We start from the raw sequence: 13051 nt of genomic DNA on the forward strand, positions 1-13051 counted from the left end.
TGCAGGTCCCACTCATGAACGCTTGGACCTTTAGGCTAATCACGAAACCTCATCACAGATTTAAATTCCTCCTTACCTCGGGAGCCAGACCATTTACAATCTGTACTCTGAAAGGAGCCAATCCTTTCAGCAACCAGCATCATTCATTTACAACAACGGCCTAAATGGGAACAGCACCTACGTCTCTGTATCCTTTAGTCACATATTGGATATAACCAATCCTTGTTAAATGAGCCACATCCTTCTTTTGCATCAAGGACTTAAATGGCAGCTGCACTTGTTTTTGCTTTCACAAACCTTGCCTCTCTTCTCTGGAGCACCATTTCAGTCCCTACCTGAATCCGTGCCTCCTGGAGCGCAACCTTTTGCTCAAATAAACGCTTTTTATTCTTTGTTACAACCTAATCCTTAATTTTCATTGACAGTGTCTTCGATCCCTTTGATAGGATGAACTGGTTCACAACACATCTACTGATCCTTTTTACTTGGCTTAACGAATCATGCATCACTTTCATCCTATGATTGGCTTTTCATTTTTTCTTTTCAAATTTCAATTACTCTTTCCTAACTAATAGCCAAAAATGAATGTGTTCAAGCACAAATGTGTCCATTTATTCTATGAACAAGTGATTATTTACTTTGTACCAGGCAACTGCCTGATTCTGTGTCAGCTGCAAGAAATGACCTCTTGGTTCCTGCCCTCAAGGAGCTCAAAGCTAAGAGATCACAGGTGTGCACACAAACCAAAGGGTAGAGAGGACCTAGGCAGAGAGTTGAATGGAAAGTAGCACATAAACAAGCTACTGATGTTGCCTTAGCCTTGCAAGATACAGAGGATTAGAGAGATGGATGATCTAATAAAAAGGATGAGATGCTGCTTGTGTAAGAAAAACAGTGACTGGCTGAAGAATGTGGTGAAATAGAGAGGTGGTGAGGACTGACAGGCCTAATTTGGGTCAGACCTCCTGACTTTCTGGCTAGACCATTTAAGCCATGATTATGATCTATATCAGCCTGAATTGGATAGTGAACGCAGAGTTAATAATATGTCCATCAAGTATACGAGTGTATAGGGGAAACTCTATTTATTCAATTTCTTTATCTAGAAAAATGTCTAACTGTGTTTACATAACTTGAATACAAGCAGTCAGATTAGTCAAGAAGAATCAGTCAACCTGAATCTTACTGCATAAATTCCCTAAGAAAAGGCCGGCAGCATTTGAAACCTTCATTAGCTGTTCTGACACCATGTGGACACAGTCTCATGTTTAAGAAACAAACCTAGCTGAGGCATTGCTGCTTGTTTAATGGTAAAATACTTAATATACCCCAAGAACCATAGTTCTGACTGAAATGGAAAGGTGGGGTTCACTTGGTCAAGATATCAACATGTTGAGAAGTGTTATCTTTTTATTCTGTGCAGTGCTTAATTTAGCATGTAAAACTGAACAACACATGATAAATCAAAGTAACACATGTTATTTTCACTTGTCCCACAGGTGAAAATAACATACTTTACTGCACAGTAAACACTAATCACAATGTTACACAACTCATAGTAAGAATCTGAAATTCTGGTATTAGTTTTCAATCCTATACTACTGAACAATTGGGGGAAATCTTTAAGGAGCATGTCCAGGTTGCTGTCTAGGTTCTGATCTTCGTTCAGTAGTTACATGGATTGTACACTTTGAATTTGTGCTTCTCAAATCATTCCTATCCCATGCAAGATTAAATTTTTCTCTTCCTAATAATCAGGACCCTATTAGTAATTGCAAAGAACCCCAGTCTCTTGATGTACAGTAGTTCAAAGTATGATGATATTTAAGAAGTGGGGTTTCTCTCACTTTCCATTATAATAAGCTATTATTTCATAAGGAATCGATTTACTTTACTTTAGAAGTCTCTAGAATTTTTTTTAAATATCTTGTTCTTGAGTACGTTCTTCTCATTCCCTGTGTTTCATGCATTCTGGTCCACTCCAGCTAAAAGAGCCAAGCTTCGTATTCTGGTTGCATTTGATGATGAGTACTTTTCAGACTGGGAATAAAATTTAAAAAAAATAACCCAAACCCCAACTCCCTATTTTTTTGTCCTTCCAGCTCCCCAATCCTATTAAACAGAAACTCAGATTCAGCACCACTACCCATTTAACAACTGGAAACAAATCCTCTGATGTAGCCGACTTACAATGTTACTATCTAATCCTGTCTTTGGTATGAATTTTATATTCAGTGGGCGTGATTTAATGCTAGCTCTTGGGATGGAACTAATTTCTAACGGTGTTTCATATTTCACTTTATCCAATTCTCTGACAAATTTTAAGAATATTCAGTGTCCTGATGATGCAATACCTGAAGACTAACTATGTTACCGCTCTTTCCTCTGGCCCTTCTGGGTTGCCCCTGATCACGTTTCTTGCCCTCTTCCCTCTTTGATGTAGGAAAAACATACTTTCTGTTTTTTTCAACCTGGCACATTTTTTAGATAAATGTCACTATTCCTCTAACACATGTGGTATCATAATAGTTTTAGATAAGAGGTAAAAGAAGATAATGTTCTGTAACAGGAAGCATTTCTGTTTGGTTTTAGTAGGCTTTTAAAAACAAGTTTTCTTCCTATTTTTTATCTATTCTGATATATGTTTTGAGCTCTTCATCTTCTTCCCCAAGCGCCTCCTTCTCCTCCTCCTTTTCTTCCTCATCCTCATTCTCCTCCTCCTCTTCTGGATATTTTTTTTATTCATGTTTTGACTTTTCTTGATCTATAGTATATTGAAGCCAAGGAATTCATCTCAGCTCTCAGAGTAAAAATGAAGCAGAGAGATTTGATGAGAAAGTATTCTTCCTCATTTTCCGACACAAAGTAAGCGTAGGTTTTTAATAACAGCCCACATCATATATTATTTTAACACATAACATTCAATAGAAATCCCCAGTTCAACCCTTTAATGTGAGCAGAACATATCTATATGGTGGACACCAGTTACCTCATGATTTAACATAACAAAGGTTGCTATTTTCACAGCTGCCTGAGATGCACTGGCCATATCTCTATAGCGAGCCTTTCAGTCCTGGTATCACAGACAAAATGCTACACTGGGTCATAACAGGACCACAAGCTACCAACTTTGTAACAATATTCGGTATTTGCTCTATTTTTTGCTTTAGTTTTAAATGCAGGATTGTGCTATTGTATATTGCTGGGCTTTGAAGGCTCGTTAAAAATAAAATCCATCCCCTCTTTGTAACATCAGCTACGGGTCTTTCCAAGGCAGGCTTTCCGTTTAGTGTTTTCCCTTTATACTCTTTTCAGTGGTGCCTCTGTGGCAACTGCTGTGATTAGAACATGCAGGCATCCCTTGCCATTATGATAGTTCTGATTCCCTGTTTGCAACTTTTAGCATTCAACAAGCACTTTTATTTCAGTTTTCAAAAATGTCTCTTGGAAAACCTAAATTAAAATAATGCTTTTCTTAAAAGTCTGAATAAATGAACTCTCAGGAGTTGCTATTATTTATAACTCAGGCAACTATAATAAACCAACAGCCAGGTACCATTCTGTGGACACTCTCTTAAGTAACAGCTGCTTCATAAGTGTAGCTAATATTAATGGAGCATTTATTTTATATCTGCAATTTATATACACTACGATTACTATAAAGGACCCTAAAACATTAAACAAGCAAACTCCCCTAGGTAACTACCAGCTTTTGAACATCCCATTTCTCTCCTTCCCTTTCAAACAGACCTGCTCAAAACTGTCATCCAGAATCACTTTCTTCTTTTACGTAGCTCCTCTGATATCGTGAATCCACTTTAATTAGATTTGCTCCCCATCGCCGTCACGGAAATCACTCATGTCAGGTCACTACTGACCTTGTGTTACAAGGTGATGGCCAACTTCATACAGCAGCATACTGGGTGCTGAGCAGCGTTTGAGGGAGGTAACAGCTCTGGTCCCAGTTTTGCCTTTCTAGATGTATAGACCTAGGTGAGTTATTTAAATTCTCTTAAACCTGGTTTCTTCAGGTTTAAAATCTTCAGGTTTAAAATGGTAATCTGGGTATTTTTGGTGTTATGGTTATATATTTATTTTTTACATTTTAAGTATATTTTATTGATTATGCTATTACGGCTATCTCATTTTTCTCCCCTCATTTTTTATCCACCTCTGCCTTGTACTACCCTCCCACCAGCAGCCCCCCACCTTTGTTCATGTCCATGGACTATGCATATAAATTCTTTGGCTTCTTCATTCTTATACTATTCTTAACCTCCTCCTGTCTATTTTGGCCTACCAGTAATGCTTCCTGTTCCCTGTAACTTTTCCCCTCATTCTCCCTCCTCCCAGTCCCTACTGATAATGGTAACCTTAACATGCATACTCCCAAAGTGTTAGTGACTATCCAATGATACTCTGGCTATGGAAGCATGTTGAAAATAACAATGAGCCATGCAAATGAAATATAAAGTAATACACCGGCTACTAATTACTACTTTTATATTACTCCAGGCTTCTTGCAAATCACTTAAATTTTGACCGTTCTGGTAGTGATGGGGCAAACTAGTTGTAAATGGCTGAGTGGCAACCCTGCCCTGCAATGGAGAGTTGGAAACCCTGTGTGGAGGGTGATCATTGTTGACAAACTTTGTTTTCCAAATGGAGACACTTTATCTCCAGTTTCTAATAAAGCTCATAAGAGATATTCTATAAAGAAGTTCCATCCTGTATCAATTTTCATAAGAAAAGTAATAAAATTTGACTAATCTTTCAATTATCACCAATAAAACAAAATATTCCTTGGCCCTCTATAATTTTCAAGGAGTGGAAAGGTTAGATTGCTCTCTCAATTAATGTACCATTAAAGATACTTAATTGTCTTAATAGCAGATCATGGAAGGGTGTGGGCAATTAACATGAAGCAAATGTCACACCTTAGTTGATGTCACATGGAATCCCTTTGAAACCGTAGAAGAATTTTAAGTGCTGGTTCAGAAGCTATGTATTGTCAAAAAAATCTACCCAGTGTGCTGCAAATATTTATTATAAAGAATCAGGAGACACTGTGAACAAAAAAAAACTGTTCATTTAGAAAGAGATCAGAAGTGCTAGTTGTGTGTAGGAGAGAGAGAGATGGTAGAAGGAGGTGGGGGGAGAGGTGGGAGCATTTTATGAAAGACTGAAGTCAAAGGCAGGAAATAGCTGTTTCCAAGGAGTTACAATGGTTGGGGGACAGAAGACGGCACAGGCTGGCAGAGGTGCCAAACTCAAAAGACGGAGGAGACGTGGTTGCACCTATTCATTGCCTGTTCTGTAATTAAAACGATCAGTGGCATCAGAGGTAATTTTTTGCTCCATTTTTCTGTCTCTGTCATTTAGTATGATTGGGCCCCAAAAGAGATTTTGGAAAACAAACCATATAGTTATCTTTCTAGTTACTTGAAACAAAAATATCAAAATCAGTTTGCCATCGGTGTCCTTCCGACTGAAGCTTTACCCCAGGACTCCTCATTTGTACCGTTATTTTTTTGCTCCAAATTCAATTTTCATTGTTTCTCATCCCTCAGTCAAAGTCACCCTTCACAGCATTTGTCCAGTACACAGCACAATAACACGATGTCCAATTTCCAAGGGAAAATAAAAGGCACTTTTCACTGATCTGACAGATGTTAGAAATCCAACTTTCTCATAATGTCTAATCTTCGTACTATTCCTATGAAACAAATGGAATTTACTATTATTGTCTATATTTTACACATTTTATAAATCTATTGATTTTGTTTAAGATTTATTTTTTTTTATTTTAATATATATATTTTATTGATTATACCATTACAGTTGTTCTATTCCCCCCCTTCATTCCCCTCCACCCGCACACTCCCTCCTCCACCATTCTCCCACCCTTAGTTTATAACCACGTCTCAAGTTCTTTAGATTCTATATTTCCCCTACTATTCTCGCCCTCCCCCTATCTATTTTCTACCTACCATCTATGCTATTTTCTGTGTCTTCTCCCTCCTTCTCCCCCTCCCCACCCCCCTGTTGCTAACCCTCCATGTGTTCTTCATTTCTATGGTTCCACTCCTGATCTAGCTGTCCTCTTGGTTTGCTTTTGTTTTAGGTGTGGTTGTTGATAACTGTGAGTTTGCTGTCCTTTCACTGTTCATATTTTTCATCTTCTTTTTTTATATAAGTCCCTTTAGCATTTCATATAATAAGGGCTTGGTGATGATGAACTCCTTGAACTTGACCTTATCTGAGAAGCACTTTATCTGTCCTTCCATTCTAAATGAAAACTTTGCTGGATAAAGCAATCTTGGCTGTAGGTCTTTGGATTTCATGACTTGGAATACTTCTTTCCACCCATCAGACTGTCAGCGGATTCCTCAAAAGAGACCTTACAGGTAAATCTATTGATTTTAGAGAGAGAGGAAGGAGAGAGCGAAGCATCGATGTGAGAGAGAAACATCCACTAGTGGCTTCCCAGAGTGCCCGGCTGAGGACTGAACCCGCACCCCAGTCCAGGTTCTCGGAGCAACTCTCCAATCAAGTGAGCTATGCGGCCAGGGCAAGGAATTTATTGTTGACTTTATCTTCAGAGGTTACTGAGGTTAAAGAAAGTAGATTAATTTCTTGAAAGTACTAAGGAAATCATAGGCAAAACTTTTATCAGAAGAATTAGACATTTACTTCTTCATGATTACTTCATTTTTATTAGGTTGCACTTTCTTAGTGATCAATTTAGTAAAATAATTGGCATTGTCTCTACTAATTTCAAATGATAATTTAACCAGCACTAACAGGCACCCATCTTAATAGTGGTAGAAAATGTCAAATTGTAACATGGTTAATATATTTAATTTCATGGTGTCAGAGTGTCAATTATTCTAGAGTGAATTAAGCTAAGTCCAATATATTGATCATAATAATTTAATATTTGCCAATGCCCAGATTTGACCAAAGCGTGCCTAGAAACAACAAATTCAGTTGAGAACACTGAGTCTCAAACCTGGTTGCCATTAGAATCACTTGAACAATTTTTTAATCCTGTTGATTCCTAGGTCATAAGTAAGTAAAACAGACACTTTGGGGGTTTGTTCTGAGAATTTGTAGCATTTATGAACTCTTCAGATGGCTCTGACATACATTGGTTGCCTTGTGTTTACACGTGTGTGTGTGTGTTTTAGCGCTGTCTTTCCACCAGAAAATAAATTGGTAGAAAGGGGTAAATGTTCTTTTATTCCAGGGTTAATAACTTCTATAGCAATGACTCTCAATTGATATTTACTAGTTTTATTTTGGAAACCTACTTTTTTCTCCGGAATTAAGTTGCTGATGCTTAAATCTTTAGAAAGGGCACACATTCTTTTCAGAGGGAAGAAACTGGATTCTGAATACCAACCACTGTGCAAAAGGTACGTAATGAGCTACCTGAAGTAGGAAGGAGGCAACAAGGAGATTTTATCTTGTTCTTTGTAAAAGAGTAGTTGGCTGCTGTATCTGAAGCTAAAGGGGGAGGTCACCACCAAGACAATTTAAATGTAGGGAGTTACTCATCTGTGGCGTGAACAATGCTCTAAAGGGTAAAACTGAGAGTTGTGAAGGCTGCACTGTTGTCTTAAATTCCAGGGGAGGGGACGCGTGTAAGTGGAGGTTTAAGTACAATGCACGTAGTAATGGGTAGTAAGTATTGAGTCCATCCATCTGTGTGAATAAGATGCTCCTGCAACCCCTCATTAACACCTCCTGTGTTCTAAACACAGGATGGAGGGTGAAGCTGTGCAGAGAAAGGGGGTGGTGGATAAATACTGTGTTATAGTGCAATCAGTGTGGGACTGAAAGATCCTCAAACTGGCAGAGCTTAATTTGGGGCATCCTGACGTTCAGAATTATATCATCAGCAACACTGCAAAAACAGCAGAGCTGTTTGAAATAAAGAAACAAAAACAAAACAAACCTACTCTGGCTGTCCTCCATTAGGGGCCAGTTCCCATCACAAAGAAAAGATATTTACTGTCTGTAGTACTGATTCTGTTTGGTATCAGTACTAGTGGTGGGCTTGTGGGTTTACAAAAATTCCTTCAAAAACTAAAAATAATTGACAGCCTTTCTGGTTAAAGAACAGTACAACTTCTTATGAACTTATCATTTTCTATTTTTTTCTAAAAGTATCTTCTAGTTATATGCTTTATATTTGACATATGGAAAAAAAGTATTATCAAAAAGTCTAAGCTAAGAATTATGGTTAGAATTAAAAGTCTAAGCTAAGAATAAAGTCCCACATTCTACCCGCCCCTTCAATAAAAGTAATAAACCATTCATTATGGAAATAGCTCATAAAATTGTACTTTATTCACTCAATAATTCAATAAAGCAAATGTGTTTAGAATCTTGTTATATGTAAATCCTATGCTGGGTTCCATGAAGGAATATGGTTTTACAATAAAGTGCTTATAAAACCTACCACAGAATGTCATTGCCAAAAACTGTAGGAATCATCTGGTCTTGATTCTTCTTTTATAGAGTAGGGGATGAAACTTGTTAAAATTCATCAAAAAAGTGATGTTTCTTAATTCTTTCTTGCCTGATTTTACCATGGCACTCCCATAACTGTCCTATCTACCATAACTGATCATCTACCAATATGAATGTATATCATCATACACATGCTTACTGCCTCGATTTTGTGTGCTATAGACTCAGCTAACTATTCAGGTTGTATCATGGCACAATATTTCCTCTTTGCTCTCTGTAACTTTTTGGAGTGTTTGCACGTGCATGGCTTGCTTCAGACTGAAGGCCAGTACAGTAGAGGGGTCAGGTTCATGGGCCTCAGCAACAAGCTTCCTGGATTGCAACCCCAGTTTTGTATTTATCTAGCCTTGTGAACTTGGACAGGCCAATTACTGTAACTATCAGTTTCTTCATCTATAAAATGACAATAAATAACACAGGGCTGCTGCAAGGTTTAACTAGATAACGTATTTAACCTGTCTAACAAATAGTAGATTGATAAATTGTTACAGGAGTAGTAAGACTAGAAATAGTAGCAGTAATAATGGCAGCAGGAGTTTTGGGCTCCTGGCCGGGAGGAAAAAGTTCTCCTAAAAATAATGCCTCAGTGTACATATCTCTGATAATAATGCTAACCAGTAAACATCATTTAATGATATAAAATTCTCCATGGAGAGTTATTTGGTATGTTTTATAATTACAATAATGATATCAAAGCATTGATGAGGCATAAGAATACAGACCAATCTCATGTGTATCTAGTAAGTTATAATATAAGTGTGCGAAGGTCCCATGAATATAAAAATTCAAAATGGATCAAAGACTTAAATGTTAGACTGGAAACCATAAAAATTCTAGAAGAAAACATAGGCAGCAAAATCTTGGACATTGCTCAGAGCAATTTTTAAAATCAGGTATATCTCCCCAGGCAAGGGAAACAAAAGCCAAAATAAATGAATGCGACTCCATCAAACTTAAAAGTTTTTGCATAACAAAGGAAATCATCAACAAAATAAAAACACAACCCACAGAATGGGAGAACATATTCACAGATATATCTGATAAGGGGTTAATATCCAGCATTTAAAAAGAACTTACAAAACTCAACACCAAAAAACAACCCAAAGTAAAAATGGGCAAAGAACCTGAATAGACACTTCTCCAAAGAGGACATACAGATGGTCCATAGACATATGAGAAGATGTTCAACATCACTAATCATCAGAGGAATGCAAATTCAAATCACAATGAAATATCACCTCACATCTATCAGAACAGCTATCATCAATACATCAACAAACAAGTGCTAGTAAGGATGTGGAGAAAGGGAAACCCTTTTGCACTGTTGTTGGGAATGCAGATTGGGGCAGCCACTGTGGAAAGCAGTATGACATTACCTCAAAAAATTAAAAATGGATCTACCTTTTGACTCACTGATCCCACTTCTGGGAATATATCTGAAGGAACCTAAAACACTACTTTGAACGAACATAAGCACCCCTATGTTCATTGTGGTGTTGTTTCCAGTCACTGAGATATAGAAGCAGCCCAAGTGTCCATCAGTAGATGAGTGGATAAAACACCTATGGGGCATACACACAATAGAATACTATATGGCCATAAAAAAGAAAATTTTACCTTTGCGACAGTATGGCTGGACCTGGAGAACATTATGCTAAGTGAAATAAGCCGGTCAGAGAAAGACAAATATCACCTGATTTCATATGTGGCATCTAATGAACAAACTGAACAAGGAAAATGGGGACAGACTTATAGATGGAGAGTTAGTGCAGTGGGGGGAAGTGAGGGGGTGGAGGGATTGAGCGAAAAGGGAAACAAATGACTCATGGCCACGGACAACAGTGTGGTGATGGCTGGGGGAGGGAGCATAAGGGTACTAAATGGTAATAGGAAAAATACAATAAAGATTTAAAAGGTCTTTTATTTCTAGGGAGCAAGAATATTGAAGATTTAAAAAGGGGATTTGAAACCTGGCTCTGCCACTTAACAGCTGCTCGATTTGAAAAATAATTACTTAATGTTTTTGTGCTTCAGTTTCCACATTTGTAAAACAGGGATAGTACTAGGATCTCCTTGGTAGAAATGGAGTGAAAACTGAAAAAGGCAATAATTGAGATATGTGTAGAACAGTAACTACAAAGCAAGCATGTCTAAAGCTGTTATGTAATACTGTTCAAAAGAGGGAGCCTTGCTCTCTAGGACAAAAGGCAAAGAAATTTCTAGGCAATTAAAAGGTCTTTGATCTGAAACCATTTCAGTTCTTGTTCTCGTTTTTGGAAGCGATTCTCCTCACATTCTATATGCTTCACACCCAAGGTTCAGTCCCATAATCCAGAGAGACAAAGGGCCTTGGAAGCAAATCCGAGCATCAGCAAATCTGATTTAAAATAGAATTTATTTTTTCCTAGAAAAGGAAAATCATCCTAAAGCATCAGTAAATAAGAAAAATAAAAACAGCCAATGAATCAAAAATGTCAATGACAAAATTAGGAAATCAGAGCTATTCTGCAGTTAAGACAATGACAGGTTGAAGCAGAGGCTCCTAGTTGTCCCATTTTTTCTGAAGTGGCCATCCAGAAAAAAATACTATGTCTTTGTCTTCCCTGTACCTAAGTATGACCACCTGACTACGTTGTGGTCAGATGGATAGAGATGTCATATGGCGACTGACGGAGACCCTGTTGAAGAGATCACGGGCACAGGCTTTTGCCTCCTTCTCCTTCATCCCTCCCTCTGTCCTCTGCCTGGAATGAGGGTGCCAGTTGGGTCATGGGGTCAAGGCAAAGCTAGGGCCATTGTGTGAGGCCATGTTGATGTACCATGTACAACACACCTCTCCGGGTGGAGAGGCTGGATGCAGCCAGGGTCCCGAACAACAGGAAGGACACAGCACTAGCCCTGGAGAAATGATACTAGATTTGGTTTGTGAGAAAATAAAACTTTTTATAATTAAATTGCCCTTCACAGGGTTTTCTGTTACATACAGCAAACCTAATTCAACGTACACAACTAGAAATGTCTAGTCACCTCTTCCCACACTTGTGCTGAAACGAGGCAATAAACAGAATGAAAGCAGTTCTGGGAACGTGATCACTGCCTACATTTCTTCCCCAGATCTGTGTGGACCCGGGAGGAAGCCTGACTAACCAAAGTGCAGTTATGATGAGGGTGGTAGGTTACAGGTGTTTCCTCCTCATTTTCACAGGGAGGGGTGGTATGGAATATGCTGGTTATAAAAGGGATGAATAAAACACAGAGATATTTCCCTTTTCCTTTATACTTTCCACAAGTTGTTAATGAGCATATAATACTTGCATAACAACCAAAAAAAGTCATCTTAAATGAAAAGTTAAAAAGAAAATTTGTCCAAAACATCATTTTTAGAATCAATATATTTGTCCATGGAAAATATTATCTCTTTCTTAGGCACCCTCTGCCTAACCCTACAAGCAATACATCACAAGTCCACCAGAGCGTTTTTGTTCCACCTAACCTCCACCTCTCATCTCAATGGTCCGAACCAAGCCTAGACCTGAGGTGCCTAAATCCCAACAGAATTTCCTGCAATGTATAATATATCTTTTACATTACACTATTGCTAACAGTGCACATTTCATATCTCCAAGAATATTATAAAGGTCTCTAGAACAGGTAGTTCTTCTTTGCTTTTATTTACTTATTCATTCATTTGTTCATTCACGTGTTCACTACTCATCTGACAACTGATGATTGAATATCTTTGTGATATGCCAGACACTGCATGAGATACAAGGATATATGAGGAAATAAAGGAAAAATAAAATATGTTCCATTCTTTCAAAACCTGAGCTAACGATGAATAAGAGAAGACAGAGTTGAAAACAGATTTAATACAATGGGATAATTTCTAGGGAAGAGAAACGTATGCAATGATAAAGTGACAGAATGCTTAGTTCTACATGAAGGAAGTCAAGGAGACCCTCCCAGAAGTACTGATTCATAAATTACTTTTTTTACAAGAAATAATAGGCATTGTCCGGGCAGTAAGACCATGGAAATTGTGGGAAGGGAAGGGCAGAGAAAACGACATGGGGCCAAATTAGTGAAAACCACTGCAGAAAGGCAAGTTGAGCTTCGTGTGGTTAAAAACACAGAGGCGGAGCAAATGCCTCCATGGAGGTTTGGGCAAAAGCAGACATCAAGGACTCTGTGGCATGAACCGTGTGTCCCTGTGACATTTTGGACAGGGCCAAATATCCACTATCCACGTACACATAAAGTGCATAGTGCGTTGCAGTGCATCGCCTCAATGTTCACATTTTCTCAGACAAGGAGCCTCGATTAATGTTTCAGGTGGTCATGATGTGTGGCGTGTAAAGGAGGCGAAGGTCACGGCGGCACAAGTCCAGGCCGTTGCCGCTTTCTGAGCTCATGTTGAAAACCCATCTGAATGCCATAAACACGGTCACTCCAATGACACAGTCTCATACTATTCAGGAAAAATGTTGCCAAACATGGGTTTCCTAGACATGAA

The 13051-nt window shown here is 38.3% G+C and overlaps 1 protein-coding gene across 4 annotated transcripts in view; it reads right to left on the reverse strand.

Moving 5' to 3' along the window:
• FGF12 (fibroblast growth factor 12) overlaps positions 1 to 13051 on the reverse strand; it is a 513666-nt gene that overhangs the window by 8722 nt on the left and 491893 nt on the right. The gene's annotated exons all lie outside the window — the stretch shown is intronic.

This window comes from Sturnira hondurensis, unplaced genomic scaffold, assembly GCF_014824575.4.
Source record: "Sturnira hondurensis isolate 20B ecotype Veracruz unplaced genomic scaffold, ASM1482457v3 Scaffold0000396, whole genome shotgun sequence".
Lineage (NCBI taxonomy): Eukaryota > Metazoa > Chordata > Mammalia > Chiroptera > Phyllostomidae > Sturnira > Sturnira hondurensis.